The sequence below is a fragment of the Podarcis tiliguerta genome (genome assembly GCF_965153285.1).
Source record: "Podarcis tiliguerta genome assembly, chromosome: 4".
In the NCBI taxonomy this organism is placed as follows: Eukaryota; Metazoa; Chordata; class Lepidosauria; order Squamata; family Lacertidae; genus Podarcis; species Podarcis tiliguerta.
In genome coordinates this window covers 49,791,621-49,808,210 of record NC_139537.1, presented here as the reverse complement: position 1 = coordinate 49,808,210, position 16,590 = coordinate 49,791,621, and the positions used below count along the sequence as shown (strand labels likewise).

General features: G+C 40.7%; 1 protein-coding gene across 8 annotated transcripts in view; it reads left to right on the top strand.

Moving 5' to 3' along the window:
- Nucleotides 1–16,590, top strand: part of TIAM1 (TIAM Rac1 associated GEF 1) — a 186,737-nt gene that overhangs the window by 42,546 nt on the left and 127,601 nt on the right. For 7 of the 8 annotated variants that reach the window (XM_083438591.1, XM_083438590.1, XM_083438582.1 and 4 more), the window contains one exon: nucleotides 2,204–2,373. The gene's annotated coding sequence lies outside the window, so the exon portion shown is untranslated. Of the gene's footprint in view, nucleotides 1–1,941; nucleotides 2,061–2,203; nucleotides 2,374–16,590 lie in introns of those variants that run through there. The other variant, XM_083438585.1, reaches the window with a different exon arrangement.

The window sequence follows — 16,590 nt, the reverse complement described above, 5'->3', positions numbered from 1 at the left end:
AACCAAGGAGAAATACAAAAGTGTTATATGATTCTTTCATCCCCAATAGCTTAATGCATAATTAAATCTTCTTCATTGTTGGCCATAAGGGAACTATTCTTTTAATTACTGCATGTATCTTAGGCCATTAAAGGCATTCACCCAGAAAAAAATCGCTTGACGGTTTTCTAAAATTTGATATGCATACTTTCTTAGTGTTCCGCTTCCCTTAGATACGGCACTGTCCAAAGGGAAGCCTTCTGAGGAGCAATTGGAACTTTACCCTCTTGGTTTGGCAGACGGCAGTGACTTTTCCAAACTACACATTATAATAGCATCAATAGGCTTCACTGTGAACAAATGTGAAATGGTTGGGTTTATTTTTGTGCATGAATAAATTGTAATGAAGGAATAGCACACAATTCTTGAATTAAAATGTACAAAGGAGAGTTGCTGCTGTTGCAGCCATGTAACGAATAACATCTGTATGTAGTGTAACATGATAATTTTAAAATGGCTAAAACAATACATTTTCTGAAGCTCCTAAGATCCTGCAAACTTGATCCACCAGCTACTAAGAGGAAAGGTTAGATAGTTTTTTTAATAGCTTAGTAGATCACTCATTGGTCTTGAATGCTTTTAGACAAGTTGCTTTTTCCTGTCTTCATTTTACCTTCCAAAAAGTGCAGAAAGTATAGGTTTGAGAAGAAGCTTAATGCTTGCAGGTTTCAGCAGATGTGGCCTGATTAAATGCCCGAGATAATATGTTAAATCCATGTGCAACCTTCATAAGAAGCTAGAAGTTCAACAGGTCTTCATGCTTCAAAACATTTTGAGAAATTCTTCCCATCTTCATTGTCTTTTTTATGTCAAAACTACTTTGGCCTTTCTTTTCCCCTTCCAAAAAATGCACTTTGGGGATTAAATACTTCAAAATTGTTTTCTAAAGGTGTAACCTAATTTGTTTATGAGACCTGAAAAAAGTTGTAGGGGTGTTAGTTTTGTACAGTGGTACCTCTAGTTGCAGACTTAATCTGTTTCGGAGTGTCATTCGTGCCCTGAAAAGTCCGCAACTAGAGCGCCTCTTCTGCACATGTGCACAGCGCGATCAAGTGCTTCTGCACGTGTGAGAAGCGCGCAGATTGCTTCTGCGCATGCGCAGGCGGCAAACCCAGAAGTAAACACTTCCGGATTTGCCGCGCTCGTAAGCTGAAAGTCTGTAACGAGCGGAACGCAACACGAGGTATGACTGTACCTGATTGATTTTACTTAGCTGTACATGTGAAATGTTTCAGTGGAACTGAGACAAAGTCATTCAATATGTTACCTTTTTAACAGGACATTCTGCCTCTCAGCCTTGTTCCTATATCTGTAAAATTTATAACCAGAATAATCTGGACAGGAGTTATGGTTGAATGAGGAGGATTGTGGAGCATATTTCCTCAGAATAAAGGTCTACTGAGATCAGTAGGGCTTATTCCTATGTGCGGATAAGTTCCATGCACACTTACATGAAAGCAAGTCCCATTGAACGCAATGGGGATTGCTTTTCAGTAGAATTACAATGTGAGAGATAAAATGAAATTCAACACCTGCTCGTCCCTTCCCTGAATGAAGCATATAGGAGTCCTCGATTGGCGAAGGACTTTTTTCTTGTCCCGGAAAAGATGGTCAGTTACATACAGTGCTTACCTCCACCTTCTTGCTAGATTATGAGTTCTAAGGTGAGGGCGCAGGTGTTTCCCAGATCTGTTGATATGCCACTTTGTAATTACAGGATATGACTGGACCTATACATTTCTCCCCTTCAACCATAATTTCAAACTGTTCCACTCCCAACTTCTTTTGCAAATCAGATTCTGTTTTCTGGCTGGTGCATGTCATTACCAAAGCCTTCCCTAGCAACCAGATATAGCTAATAATAGCCCCAAGCCCAGCACCAAAAATACTTAAATGTGGCAGAATATCTCTGAATGTGAGGATGTAGCATTATGGTCTCCCTTAATGCCTTCAGTCTCCTTCAAGTAATTGAATCAAATGAGGCTTATTGTACCGTAAGTAAGACTGGCACTGTGAATTAGGTAAGGTTATTTGAGCCGTAAGAGAAATTCCTTTTGCTGTTTCCATATTAAAATAAAATGTTAATTGAACTTAAAATATGTTTTTTCACGATGTGTATTTTTTTATCCCTCATCTGTATATATGTATTTGACTTAATTTCCAGCTTGTGATCTGCTTGGTGAACACATCCTCTTAAGAGACATGTATTGCCTTGAAAAGCCACGCTGTTCTTTGATGTGAGCTGCATAAATTGTTGCTGTTGGACCCTGGAATACAACGCTTTAGGGTTGCAATACTTCAAGAGCATTTAGCTGCTTTTCCCATGAAGCAGAGGTACGTTCTGTAATTTTATTGTACTGTTTTCTCAATCTGTTATGCTTTATATATAATATTCAATAATGAATTGCCTGCCTTTTCATTGTGAGAGACCTCAGGCTGTAAGAGATGCTCAATTATCATGTCCAGTCTTCTGCTCCAAGGCAGGCACTTCGTTTTCCCCCTTTTTTAATCACACAACAACAACTCTATGGTATACCTATTTTGGGAAAGGACCATAGCTCAGTGGTTGAGTACATGCTTTGCATGCCAAAATATCCTAGGTTCAATCCCCGAGAATTCAAAATACAGCTAGGAAAGTCTCCTGATTGAAACTCTAGAGAGCTGCTGGTGGTCACTGTAGACAGTACTGAGCTTCATCAACCAATGGGCTGACTTGGCCCCAGGAGCTTCCTGTCCTCCTACAAGTCTCTATCATTGTCCACACTGCGCACACTACCAATAAGAATTAAACTTTGTAGTAGCCATGTGATGAGGATCAGGTAGAACTACATAGTTCAGTTCTCATAACTCTGGGCTCTGCAGTTACCATTTGCTGGATACGAACCAAGCACCTAAAAAAAATGGTGGCTTCAAAGATAGATCACTTGGTGAGGAGAACATTTGCCCCCCAACTGACTTCTGAGAGGACTGAGGGCAAAGTCCCTTCCGAAATAGCCAGCTGAAATATTTATAAAAGACGTGTTAGTAACAACTTAGAACGAGGAATTGGAGATGCACAGATATTCCCCTTTCTCCTTATCCCTTTTACTAGAACTTGGGGACATTGCACATAAACACACTGAGCCAGTTTGCACATCCCACTGAGGCAAATGATGGCTTAGTAAGACTGGGTGTTCTCAAGAGAGCAGATTGCTCCTCCTGTGCTCCTCCTCGTGACCTTCTGCTGCTGAACTTGACTCAGCATGTAACCTTGGTTACACCTTGTGGTTTGTCTGGAGCGAGATAAGCCACAATCCTGGGTTTGGACTACCCACTCAGCCCACACCATGCCTTACCTTACTGCAGCTCAGGATCAGGACCAGAGGAGGACCTTGATATTATCTCCCGGAACTCTTATGCTTACGTGTTTGTGTTATGCCCTTGTTTGGTTTAGCATTCCATGCAAAGTCCCTCCTGCTTTGCTGAGCAGCCATCATCTGGGCAGTGGAGAAAAGATTGTTGTCCCTGTTTCCATCTTTCAGCTACTGCAGAGCTGAATATAACTCATGAGCTGGGAACTGCAGACAGGCTTCCTGGGGCTTGGTGGGCTGCATAGAGTGGTCGACGGCTGCATGTGACCCACCTGCTCTCCAAAACCATATTGGGAAGAACTTGTCTGGATCTGAACCACTGTTTCCTTATTGACCAGGCAAGGAGATGACAGATTTTTGTCATGTTGACATGATTAAAGCAAATGAAAGAAGAGGAGCTATGTCCCTTAATTTCCAGGGGTAGATCTTAATTATAACACATCTTTCTAGTTATTGATCAAAGCGTTTCCTTCCACATCTGGTATCACCCTTCCATTGCTGGCCAGTTCCTTTTATATTTAGAGGAAGGAGGGGAGTAGCAGCAGTGTTTTATGTGGTTGAGCTTCCTTCCTAACATGTGCCAAGGATAGGACTGCATCCTGAAACATGGGATTTCCTTTCTCTGATCATTGATCTTATAGTAAGCTGTTCCAACGTGTCAGAAAACATTTAATGCTTTCTGCTATTTTCTTCTCAGCAACACAGATGAAATCTTTTCCAAGTCACATGTGACATGCTTACTACATGGTGATATTGTTAATCTCCATATTGGTATCTAAAACAAGAGAAGCTGCTCTATTTGTCATTTATGATCTATTTGAGATTCCTGCATGACAGGGGGTTGGACTAGATGACCCTCTGGATCCCTTCCAGCTCTGCAGTTCTATGACTCTGTGATCAGTATAGTGATTCATAGTTGGGATTACATTAAGACTAAAGCTAAGAATGAAAAGTAAGCTGTATTTTCTTTAGCATATCTCCCCCATATTCTCTTAATTTCTTTAGTTTAGCAATATTCAACATCTGTTAGCATTAAATAGTGTAATCTTTATTACTGAATTACAATTAAGTTGGCTTGTTTATGAAGCTATTTGGCTGTTCTGATATGGACACCATTCGAACATCTAAACAAAAGAAAGTGATTCTGCCTGTATTCCAATTTAAGCCATAGTTAGCTCTTGTTAAGAGAAATTTTATAAGATTTGATCTGTTAAACCACAAGATGAGTTCTCTATCAGTTCTTCCTAGCTATAACTCTTTGTACGTTCTGTGCCCGCCAAAGGTGCTCCTGGGGGGTTGAGAAGCCCTTTGGAATGGCATGAGAAGTGATTGGGGGGGGGAGGGTTGTAACAGGGATCAAGGTGTGTAATTCAGTACAATTGTGAATTCCCTTTGCACAAGCAGAAGTGCCTTCAGTTCATACAAACGTCCCTTTGGATCTAACCCATCCTCTGTTCAAGGAGAAAATACAGGTGCTTCCCTTTTGCCAGATAAAGGGGTATATTTTTTGGTTCTTTCTTCCTATCCATTTCCTCTGCGCTCATATACAGGTATCCAGAGCCAAAGCTGATGCACCACATTTTAAATGGCAGCTTGGGCCTCCCTTGCATAATGTTTTCCTTGTGATAATTGAGAAGGTGGCAAATTATTTTATCGTGGAGGCTATTGTTAATGTAACAACCCATTTTATTGCATCTCAGTAAGGGTGTTATTGCCTTGATGGTAATAATAGTGTGGCGACTGAGACATCTATCAGCATTTCAAAGATCTGTTTATTTAAAACATCACAACACCATTTATCATGCCTGGATTTAGGAGTGTTGTGTAGATGCCCTTTTGAGATGCATGTACATATTCAAGCCCCGTTCCCTATTTGGGAATTTAGGCTGTAAGGCACACTTGGTAATAAGTTTCAGTGTGGCACTTGCTTCTAATTCAACATGCGCAACAACCATTTTTATTACATCAATATCCCACCTTTCTTCCAAGCATACATGCTTCTCACTTCCCAATTTCCCCCTTGCAACAACCCTGTGGTGTAGATTGGGCTAATAGCTAGTGACTGTTCCAATGTAATCCACTGAGCTTCGTGTGTGAGTGAGGTTTGAATAAGGATCTTCCTAGTCAGACAGTTGAGCAACAACGCTTAACTGGGATGTTTCATCAAGAGGCTACTTATCACTCTGAAAAATTCTTAGTAGGCCAAGAAGTGGAACTTAAGGGACAGAGCAGTGTTGTTAGAGGTGAGAATTCCTGAGCTGGACATACTTGTTTCCTTAACAGGGGTCTGGGAGTCTGTATTTTCTTATGAGCTGCTGTCTTACAGATGTGAATTTCTATCTATGTGGATGGAATTAATTGGTCTTTGCTGTGGAACTCTCTGCTTACTGACAACACATTTTTCTTAGGGGCAGTAAATTTTAACAACCAGCTGCATGCCCTTCCAGAGGCGTTGCAAGACTTCCTTGTTGGGCTGGGTTTTAATAGCTGAGGTTAAGCAGGTTAGGATAATATTCTGGGTTGGATCCAGAGTAACAACTGAATGCTTCTTCCTTTTTGTTGCACTTAGTTCCCATTGAAAGAAACAGGACTTTAACCTATGACGATTTCCCCCATATTGATTTCATGGCTACATATGTATGATGATTACTGTATTTTTCACTCTATTGGACGCACCGGACCACAGGACGCACCTAGTTTTTAGAGGGGGAAATCAAGGGAAAAAATATTATTGTAAAGAGTGAACTTTTTGCTGATGCGCATTGCATTCGCCAGCAGATTTTTTTTGTTTTTTGTTTCAAGGTTTTGAAAATTGAAGTGTGCATTAGATCCGACGGCACATTAGACTCGAGTAAAGACGGTAAATAATAAGTTAAATAAAAAATTTGTGCTTCAGGACTAAGAGCAGGGCAGAAGCTGCATTCCAATTCAAATTCTTCTTTTGCCCATATCCACAATATGGATGCTTGTACAGCAGAAGATGTAATGTCATCCTCCCTTGGAGACAGGTTTAGCAGTTTACATATGTGCTTGGAGTCATAGCTAAAGCATTAGCTATGACTGTGGTCAGATATACATAAACTGACTCTATCATGTAAATGTGAGTAAATGGAGGGTGGGGAAGGAGCAGTATATTGGTCTTATTATGAACCCACTTCCTACAGATATGTAATTTATTCTTGACATGGATACTATATAGGACAGCAGAAGACCGTGTCCATGGTGCTCCTTTCCAACCTTGGAATTTACTCTCCCAAGAAGCCCTGTGAATCAAGCCTCCCTCTGACCCACTTCCTATGCAATGTTAAACCACAGTTTAAATTAAACTATGGTTGAATGCATACAAAGTGCTTTGCTCCTCTCCTGCCCTTAACTGTGTTCCATGGAAAGGAAAGGCTTGTCATAGATATATATTTTTATTAGTTTTCAATTACATGCCAATAACAGCCTCATTATAGCAATGCCAATTTATAATACAATTATTAATACCAATCATTCAAATACCAAATTATATAATTTAATTAAAGTAGGCCCCCCACATGCTAGATTTGATAGCTTTCTAATTTTCTTTATTTCTGCATTCCAAAATCTTACTAGTTTCAGTTACATTCCTGTCATAATAATAATCCCTTATACAACAACCGCAATGTTAATAAATTCTATTTGTGTTGACACATTAAATAATTTATAAAACTTCAAGCGAGGGACTATATCATTGTTCTTTCTCCATCTCATGCTTCATTGTTTTGCACCAAGAACTTTAACAGCAGCTGCAAAAGTTGCTCTGTCCCAGTAAATAAACTGTTGTCACCATTTCCCCCCTTCAGCCTGGGAAGAAGAGTAGTCTGTCAAACTATAGATGACTCAGTAAGAAACCTTATCTGTTTCTTGGCAGCTCACAGACTTCTTTCATCTTTCCAGCTAAAGATATATGACCAATTATCCTTCCAGTTAAATTAAATTCCAAGTCCTCTTAGTGTTATTCAGTTCACTTCATAGATAATAAAGGATGTGGAAGAGTCAGCTCTAAGTCTCCATCATAAACGTTTTGCAAAATAGAGGTTCTCTCCCTTCCCCCCTTTTTTACACACACAGTTCAGTTTGATGTTATAATCCACATTTTAAATCCAAATTCTTCCATCTTCACTTGTACAGGTATCATTTGAACTAACATTCAGGGGAGGGTTGCCAAATCATAAATGTAGAGAGGAAAACTTTAAATAAACCAACCATAGGCTCCCCCCCCGCCATCTTTTGCACCGATTGAAGTGCAAATTGAATTTTATCTCAATTCAAACCTTAAAGTCCTTGCAGTTGGTTTGTTTGCAGTTTGTGATCTCATCTCTTCTAGCACACACCTGTACTTTAGTCCAGTTAAGCTCTAATTAACAGGAGAACCTCTGCTTCTTAATGGCAGCATTGGAGAAATTTTTGCCAGGCGAAGTACTTTTGTACTCAGTGCCTCCCTGGCTCCTGCATTCCATGTTGCAGCAAGAGCCAGAGTGAGAGTGAAGCCCATCTTTGGGGGGAACTTGCAAGAATGATTTACCCTCTATCATCCTCTTTTTTCCATCACCTACGCTCTCCTGCTGTCATGGGGGCTGCCTCCATTAAGGCAGACCAGAACTGGAAGCCGAGGGGAAAGGCTTGTAATGATGACGATGGCTTGTAGCTTGTTTCACACCAAACAAACCAGAAGGAGAAACAAAGGTTTGTTGTCTTACCGCTTCTGGGTTAAAGAGAAACCAGCCATGAGCCTGGGTTCACATCTCATGGCAAGCCGGATTCTGGCTTGTTTTCTCTCCTGTGTAGCACAGTCAGGAGCAAGGCAGGAGCAACACACTTGTGGTCATTAAATCATCATTTGTTTTAATTTTGCCATGGATAACAAAACTCTGAAATGAGTTGTGTGCATCCGTTTTAAAGGGAAAAAGCTTCTTGAAATTTGCAATGCAAGCATCCAACTTCTAAAAGATAAACTTAATCTATATTTTTGTTAGTTTTCAGAAGCTGGAAGAGCAGTGAAAGCATAATGCTCATGAGTAGAGGAAAGGGTTTTCTGAGCACTTTCCGTAACTGGGAAGTGGGAGAACATTTGAACACCACCTAAAATCAGAAGTGAATAGATGCATCTGCTTTGTGTGGGAGTGCAGTCTCAGAATTCTCTCTGACAGCTGCAATATCCAGCTAAAATATTATTCTCTTACTCCTACATGCTGAATATTCTTCCTACACACTTTTGGTTCAGATTAAATTCTCTCTCTTCCCTCTCCCTCCCTTGAGAATAAAAGAACTAGGCATTTTGCGTACTCAGGTCTGAGGTTGATCTGATTCAGGTATGTTGCTCGTGTGTAAAGGCTACATGTGAGAATGAGCATGATAGTGCCTCCCCTCAAATTGCTGTCCCTTCCCCCCCCCCCCCAAGGTCCATGAGTTGGAGGGTGAAATCTGAAGTGGAAAGCCCCCTTCTAGTGAAGACTCCCTTCCTGAATTTGAATGCCAATTTTGCAGAGTTCCATGTCACTCGGTGGTAGCTCCTCAAGTAGAAGAGGGTCCCCTCTTCAGGCTTGACCCTCCAACTTGTGGAGAGTGCATGGCAGGGACAGCTGAGTGCATTCATCCCTGCTCACCTTGCTTGCATCTAACATATACGCAAGCAACATACCCAAACAGGGATATAGTTGTTGGTACTACAGTAAGTTGCTGCCATCATACAATCAAAACCTTTCTGCCAGTCAGTCTTCCAGAAGGCATAACACAGAATAGAATAGAATAGAATAGAATAGATTCTTTATTGTCATTACACAAGTGCAACATTGCACAAGTGCAACGAAATTGGATGCCATCCCTTAAAAACAACAAAAGCAAAACAACAACAACAACCAAACAAACCACATTCCAGCCACACCCACACCAACACCCATCAAACTCCCAGGTCACACTATCGAGTTACAGCATTCAAAAAGGCCACAGCTCTTGGATAGAAACTGTTTTTCAGTCTATTTGTCCTTGACTTGATGTTTCTATATCTCCTGCCAGAAGGCAGTAGTGCAAACAGACTGTGTCCCGGGTGAGATGAATCCTGCAGGATGTTGTTTGCTTTCCTAAGACAACGGGAACCGTACAGTTCTTCCAAAGATGGGAGAGGATGACCAATAATCCTTTGGGCTGTGGTTATGACCTTCTGGAGCACCTTCCTCTCCCTAGCTGTACAACTGGAGAACCAAGCACAAATACAGTATGTAAGAATGCTCTCTATGGAGCCTCGGTAGAAGGGATGCTTTTGCAAAGTGACCCCACTTGGAAGTTTCACCACCTTCTATAAGTATTCTGCTTTATAAATAAAGGCGGGACAGATGAAACTATGCAAGCCAAATTTATAGAAAAAGCCGTACAATGTTTGAACCATATACTTTTCCGGTATCTTTGAAGATTGTAGCGGATAGCCATGGGATATTTGATGCAATAACAGTGTATAATGCATTCTGCGTGTGCATCTCCCCCCTTCAAATAACACAAATTTGTTTGTGTTATGGGATGCTGGACACAATAGGCTTTTGGTCTGTTCCAGCGGTCATTTCAGACCAAATTTGCATAGCTGCTCGAGAAAGATAATTCCAGTTAAAACTGACAATGATAAATCATGTTTTTTCAAGGAACTATAAAAAGGATTTTTAAAATAAAATTTGGAATAAATAATTTATGTTACTTCTTGAATAGATAATGTGTTTTATTGTATATCAAGCATTTGTTTAGCAAACACGAATTAATATGTAAATATGAGTATGGGTAATGTAAATTTGGATGCTTAATAATACTCACATTTTCTCTATTCTGTTTTGTTGCATTTGAATTATTTGGTTTTAAAATGTTGCATTTGTTCCTTCACTGCAGCTCTTGGAGTCACTGACATTATATAGACAACTTTTCTATAAAACCATGGGGTAGCTAACCATTTTTGTCTGGAAGACCATATTCACCGTTTGCGTCAACCCAGATGAGCTGGGGCAGGCGATTATCACCCCATGCTGCTCATGTAATGATCAGTCTGATGACCAGGGAGGGGGCAATTTGTATCCTCATCAGGGAGCTTATCTAGATGGAGAGGTTAAACCTCTCCATCTAACCCAGTGCTGCGTCTACTTTTTTGTTTTTGTTTTCCCAATGCTGCCCAAATTAGAGTCCTGAAGAAGAATTTAGAGACCAGAAGAATTTCCTTGGTGACAGATCAGACCCCTCTGCAAATCGTGTTAGCTGCCTCTGTTTAAAACATTTATTTATTTTTTTACCTCTCATTTTAGTTAGGATAACCTGAGAGTACCATGTGAAAAAATGAGGTGATGTAAAATGGATTGGATAACTAGAGGCAGGCCAGTGCAGCAGCCACATATGAGAAAGATAAAAAAGTGTTCAACAAGTTTTAACTATGTAAGATAAATGAGGATGATTCAGAACATCTAAATGTGGAAGAGCTGGTAGTCTTCACGTAAACAATAGTGTTAATGGGGAGTTGTTTGTGCTCTTAAAGACATATGCAGGTCATTTCTTTAGAAAATTAACACCCCAAGCATGCATTCCTAGTTGCCAGCAGGAACAGGTTACAGGAAGTGTAAGGGTGTTCCAGAACAGAACAGCCATTTGGTAGACAGCATGGGTTTCCATTTTGCTGCTTAACTTTTTGAAGGGTTATTGTGTGTACATGGAGTCACTAATGAAAGCTATTGACTGAATAGTGAAATTCAGAAAGTAAGGTTTAAGTAAGGCTCTCTGAAGCACTGCTGCTGATTAATAAAATAAAATAGCATTATGTGCAGGGCTCCCCCCACCCCCATTATTTGCTAAGCCTTTGGCTAATAAACAGTATTTGGCCTTTTAAACTGTTTGCGTAGGGTTATTGTTTTGTTCGTTATTATGGTGCGGATTTTTGTGTTTGTATATTGTAAACTGCCCTGCGATCTTCAGATGAAGGGTATAATAATAATAATAATAATAATAATAATAATAATAATAATAATAGAAGAAGAAACCCAAGAGACAGGGCTGTGTCCAGGTTTGAAGGGGGCCTGGACAAAGTGTGTTCTGGTGGATTCTTCCTCTTTCAGTGCCCTCTGGCAGGCTTACCTGGCTGTACCTCCCTGTACAGTCATACCTCGGGTTGAATGTGCTTCAGGTTGAGCGCTTTCGGGTTGCGCTCTGCAGCAACCCAGAAGTAACAGAGCGTGTTACTTCTGGGTTTTGCCGCTCGCGCATGCGCAGACGCTCAAAATGACGTCATGCGCAGGTGCATCTTACGTTCTATTCAGGATGCGAATGGGGCTCCAGAACGGATCCTGTTCGCATCCCGAGGTAGCACTGTACTCCAACCAGCACTCATCCTGTCACAGAGTGATGCTAAACCAGGGCCATTGTGGGAAATTCAAAGGGTACTGTTTGAAATGCTAGCTCAGAAGTTTTTTAAGGTGAGACAAGGGGAGGCATCAGCAGTGGGCCCTGCCAGAGTGTTGGGCATGGCTGGCAACTGTCCAAGGTGAACATCCTAAAAGGGAGTTGTGTGCATTGTGTGATTTTGCTGCAATTTGAGAAAGCAAGTGCAGGAACTTTGACTCAAGGTGGATTAAAACATTACAGTGAGCACTGTTTAAAAATGCTCCTTGTGGTGGCAGTCCATGAGGAAGTGGTTTACTATGGTGAGGACCACATAGCTGGGACTGGAACTGATCAGCTGAAGCAATTCCGCATCAGCTCCTTCTCCCCCTCCAAATGCTCTTATGGAAATGTTTTCCTGTCTTTAATGCTTAGCCTGAACAATGGGCTACACTGTTATTGTGTCTTTTAAAAATCAAGCAAAACGTATTTTATAAAAACACTGTACATTTTTTATTATTCATTGTGCCCAGTAACAAAATTTGGTGTTGGTTATTCTGGGGCAATAGGGGTTTGTGGCTTTAATCCATTTCATACACAAAAAACTGATCCTCACTGGCCTTACCAAATTTCAAGGTGCAGTGTTCTTGAAAAGAAAAGAAAAACCCATTATTTTCAAAAGGAGTTTGTGATTGGAGAGAGATTCCAGAATTTAATTTAAAAAATGCAAAGTTTTTGTCCCAGGAGCAGGCCTTGGGTCCAGGAAAAGCAGAGGCCAGTCTGTGTTGATAAGCACAAAAGCAAGACTGTGATAATTGTAGTTTCTTGTACCGTACTTCACAAAATTAAATTTTCTGCTTCAGAGGAGATACATTTTGCAGAAAAAGTTGTTTCCAAGGACAAATATAAACTATTTGCTGGCTCTGCATAGAGTGAACCAGTGCAACTAGGTTTTGGGTTTGTCCCAAATATTCATTTTTAATCTACTAAATAGTGGCTGTTTGTGACAGGCAAAACCTGAAACAGTTAATTTTAGAAGAAAAAGTATAAAGATGATTGGGGATACTAACCAAACAATTCATTAAATGTGAGGTTTTTGGAACACAGAACTTCATTGCTGATCTAAATAGGACAACAGAAAAGAGTACATTTGGGCACAAGTTTGGGTGTAAGTGCAGCTGCTGGGGTAGCAGATGGTGTTGCACCGAAGCAGAAAACGTGCATCATACATGCAAGAATGAAAGGTCAGTAATAAATGGAGAATTTTTATAACACTAATGTTTGGCTGGAATAGATCATTCTGTAATCTAGATCAGGGCGCTTCATGACCCATGCCGGAAGACAAGTGAACTGGCAGCTGCCTAGGGCCACACCGTGGGGACCAGCACTATTCTCTCTTGCTCCATAGATGGTTGGGCATAGAACAGGGTGGTGAACCTGTGACTCTCCAAGCATTGCTGAATTACAGCCCCACTCATTCCTGAGCATTGGCCAACCAGTTGGGAGGGCCACAGGTAACCCATCAGGGGCACACCGTTGAGTATTACTGATGAAGGTCCATCAGCGTGATTACTAAGCTGCATCAGTCCTTTATTTAGTGTTGGCAAAATGCCTATCGTCACAGCAGTTCTGGCACAAGGAAGGATTGTTCTATTCAAAGCTCCCTCAGATGGGTGCAGTGTGTTGTTGGCATTGCTCTGCAGAATGACAGTTCTGGGTCGGCCACCCAATGTTAAAATGTACTTACTTTTCCTCCTCTTGCGAATCTGTGCTAAAGGAGTTTTACTTTCTATCATGTAAAGATTGGTGGAGACTCTTTAAGGTCACAGCTGAACTTGAGCTGTGCTCCTGGAAGCCACAGCAGTTGAGAACCTTGCCTGCTGCCTTCTGCATTGCACTTCCCTGAATCCTGCAAATCAGCATGCACACCACAGTCTGTACAGTCCTCTGAAATCTTTGCCTTATTATTAATGGAAGATCTGCTTTCCCCCTGCCATTGAATAAATGGAAGAAAATACTATGTGGGGAATTGTGAAAGGGCTCGAAACATTTCATGTTTCCTTGAGTGAAAGATGATGGATTATGGCTATTGTGGGAAGACAGGGAAGCATTACCCATATATTTAAATGGCTATATAGTGTGTCGTGATTGAGAGGTATGTTAAACTGATACAGTTCTGTTGGAATAAATATGGCTATATAAATGTATCCTATGGTCTCTCTTCGTGGATTGGTTCCCAGTTTGTTCCCTTTGAATCATTTCCCCCCTTCCTGGAGTTAAAATAAGTACTGTTAACAACTTAAAAAAATTGTTTAGCAATCTGACCTTGATGTAAGAAGACATTTGCTCACCAATATTCTGTTGATGTAAACTTACAAATGTATAATATAGCAGTATGATTCAGACTGCCTGGTTGCTAAGAACACAGGTGTTCCTTTTTAGGCATAAGTTTCTGCATCCATCAAAGGTACATTGCAAAGTGATGTAAGCCACACACACCACGGTGGCACCTGGCTTGTGGTTTCAGATGTGAAAAACAACAGATTTCATTTTTTGCAGGCACTTTAAATATTCTAGGCATCACTGGTTATGGAGCAATTTTAAGATGCTGGTAAAGAAAAAGAAGACTTAAGATAAAGGCGCTGTGATCCTATGCTAATATACTTCTGAGAAATCATGCATATGATTGCACTATAGTGTGGGGAGTTCTAGAGTCTGTGCTACATTATAGCATAGGGAACTCCTAAAATACTTCGTTCATGGTTCAGTCCCGACCCATCACGTATGGGAAGCTCCCATATTAGAGGGGTACATGTGTGCATAACAGGATGATTTTACATAGGAAGCTGCTTTATATCAGGACAGATAACTGGTGTATCTAGCTCAGTATTATTTGATTCAGGTGGGGGGAACCTTTGGTCCTCCAGATGTTGTTGAACTACAACTCCCCACCAAGCACATGGAAAAGAAATCAATAATCTCCCCCATATTGCTGCTTCAGTCAACTAAAGTCCCCCCATTGCATTTCCCTTTTTTTAAAAAAAGCCCAACACACCAAAGGACTAAGTAACAATACTAGACTATACTGCAGGGTTGTCATACACTGCTTTCTCACAGCCCTCACCCCCAGTGATATTAGTATGGGCTCTTTTTCGTGTGGTTCATAATTTCTCAACCATAACCTCCCCCACCCTGCAGCAAAATGCACATACTAATGATGGGTTTTTATTTACATTTGCATTATGAGGGTTTTTCTTTTTTAATTACCCATTAAAAACACAGTTTTTTTTTACATGAAATTGAACCTGAGCTAGAAAGAGCATGCACTCGTGTCTTTGTCGCTACTTTTTGATTTTGGGGTGGACATGCTATTACCCAGTCACAGCTACACTAAAACCTTGGATTTCTCCATTCTTTTCCTCCGGGCAACAATCAGTTCTCTTCCAGGGAAGATGGAAAACCAGCTCCATAATTAAACAAGTAGTCTGTTAAGAACGAACCCTGTAGTCCTTCTCCATTGTCTGACTCTACAGTGAGAAAACTAGAGTGACACAGGCACCAAGGAAAGCCCAAAAGCAGCTTCAAAACGAACCAGGAAGATCCTCTTTCATTGCCTGAAGAATGAACTTTGTGGCTTATTTTGAAGCTATTTTTGGGACTTCCCTGAGGCTTGTATGACACTACATTTCTCTCTAGCACCCATCAATCACAGCTCGGATTTCATTCATTGACCTGGCTGCCAATTTGGAACTGGGCTAAGTTTGAGGTGCTGGTTCCAGTATACAAAACCCTATACAGCTTGGGACCAATATACCTAAAAGATAGTCTTATCCCTTATATTACCCACCCAATCAACCACTGAGCTATGCAGGAGAGGGCCACCTGAAGATACCATCATATTAGGAAGTCCATTCTGCACAATATAGGAATTGAGCCTTTAGTGTCATGGCACCTACCTTTGAAATTTTCTCTTGTTAAATCTTAGACAGGTGCCATGTTTGTTGACTTTTTATGCCTACTAATGACCTTACTCTTTTAACAAGCCTTTCAAGTAGATATTTTCCCCAATTTGTGTCTGTTATTGGAATTGCTTTTAGATATTTTGATGGTTTTGTTGCTTGTGAGTTTTGCCATCCTGGGCTTCTCTGAGAGGTAGGGCAGGATATAGTAAATAGTAATAATCTTAAAGGCCAGAGCCAGCTCATATCTTAAAAAGCTGCTTCTGACATAAACTTGTACGATTAAGAAGATGGTGCTGCTGCTTTAATCAGTCCATGTTGGGGCAGAGTGCCAAGGGCCTAGTTCTATTTTACCACTTGATGGCATTTACCAGCCAGCAAACTGGAGGATATGAAGAGGAATTATGCTTTGGAATATGTGAGAGGAAATTCTGAATGAGCTGTTCATGTTTAAAGGGAAAAAAAGATGAAATGGTGGTCCTGGCAGATGATTTGAAACATCTGAAAGGGTGTCATAATAAAGAGGAAGAAGACACACACACACAAAACACCCTGACAGAAGATTTAGAAGGAGTTCAAGTTGCCGCAAAGCCATTTTGCTATTGGGAAATATGACCTAAGAGCATGATGAGTTGAAAACAAAGCTACTGAGGAGAGTTTTGGAATCTTTCCCTGGAGGGTTTTAAGGTGACCACAGAATTTCACCTGTCAAGTGCAATTTAAATCTAGGGAAGCCCCTTTGTGATTTCTGTTACCAAACCAAATTCTTCACGTATCTCCCAGGCTAGTCAGACACATGAGATTATTGTATCTCTAAAGCCTATTTTAAAAATCAAGAAAATACCTGTAAGTTTAAACTTTAAAAGATTTAGTCAGGA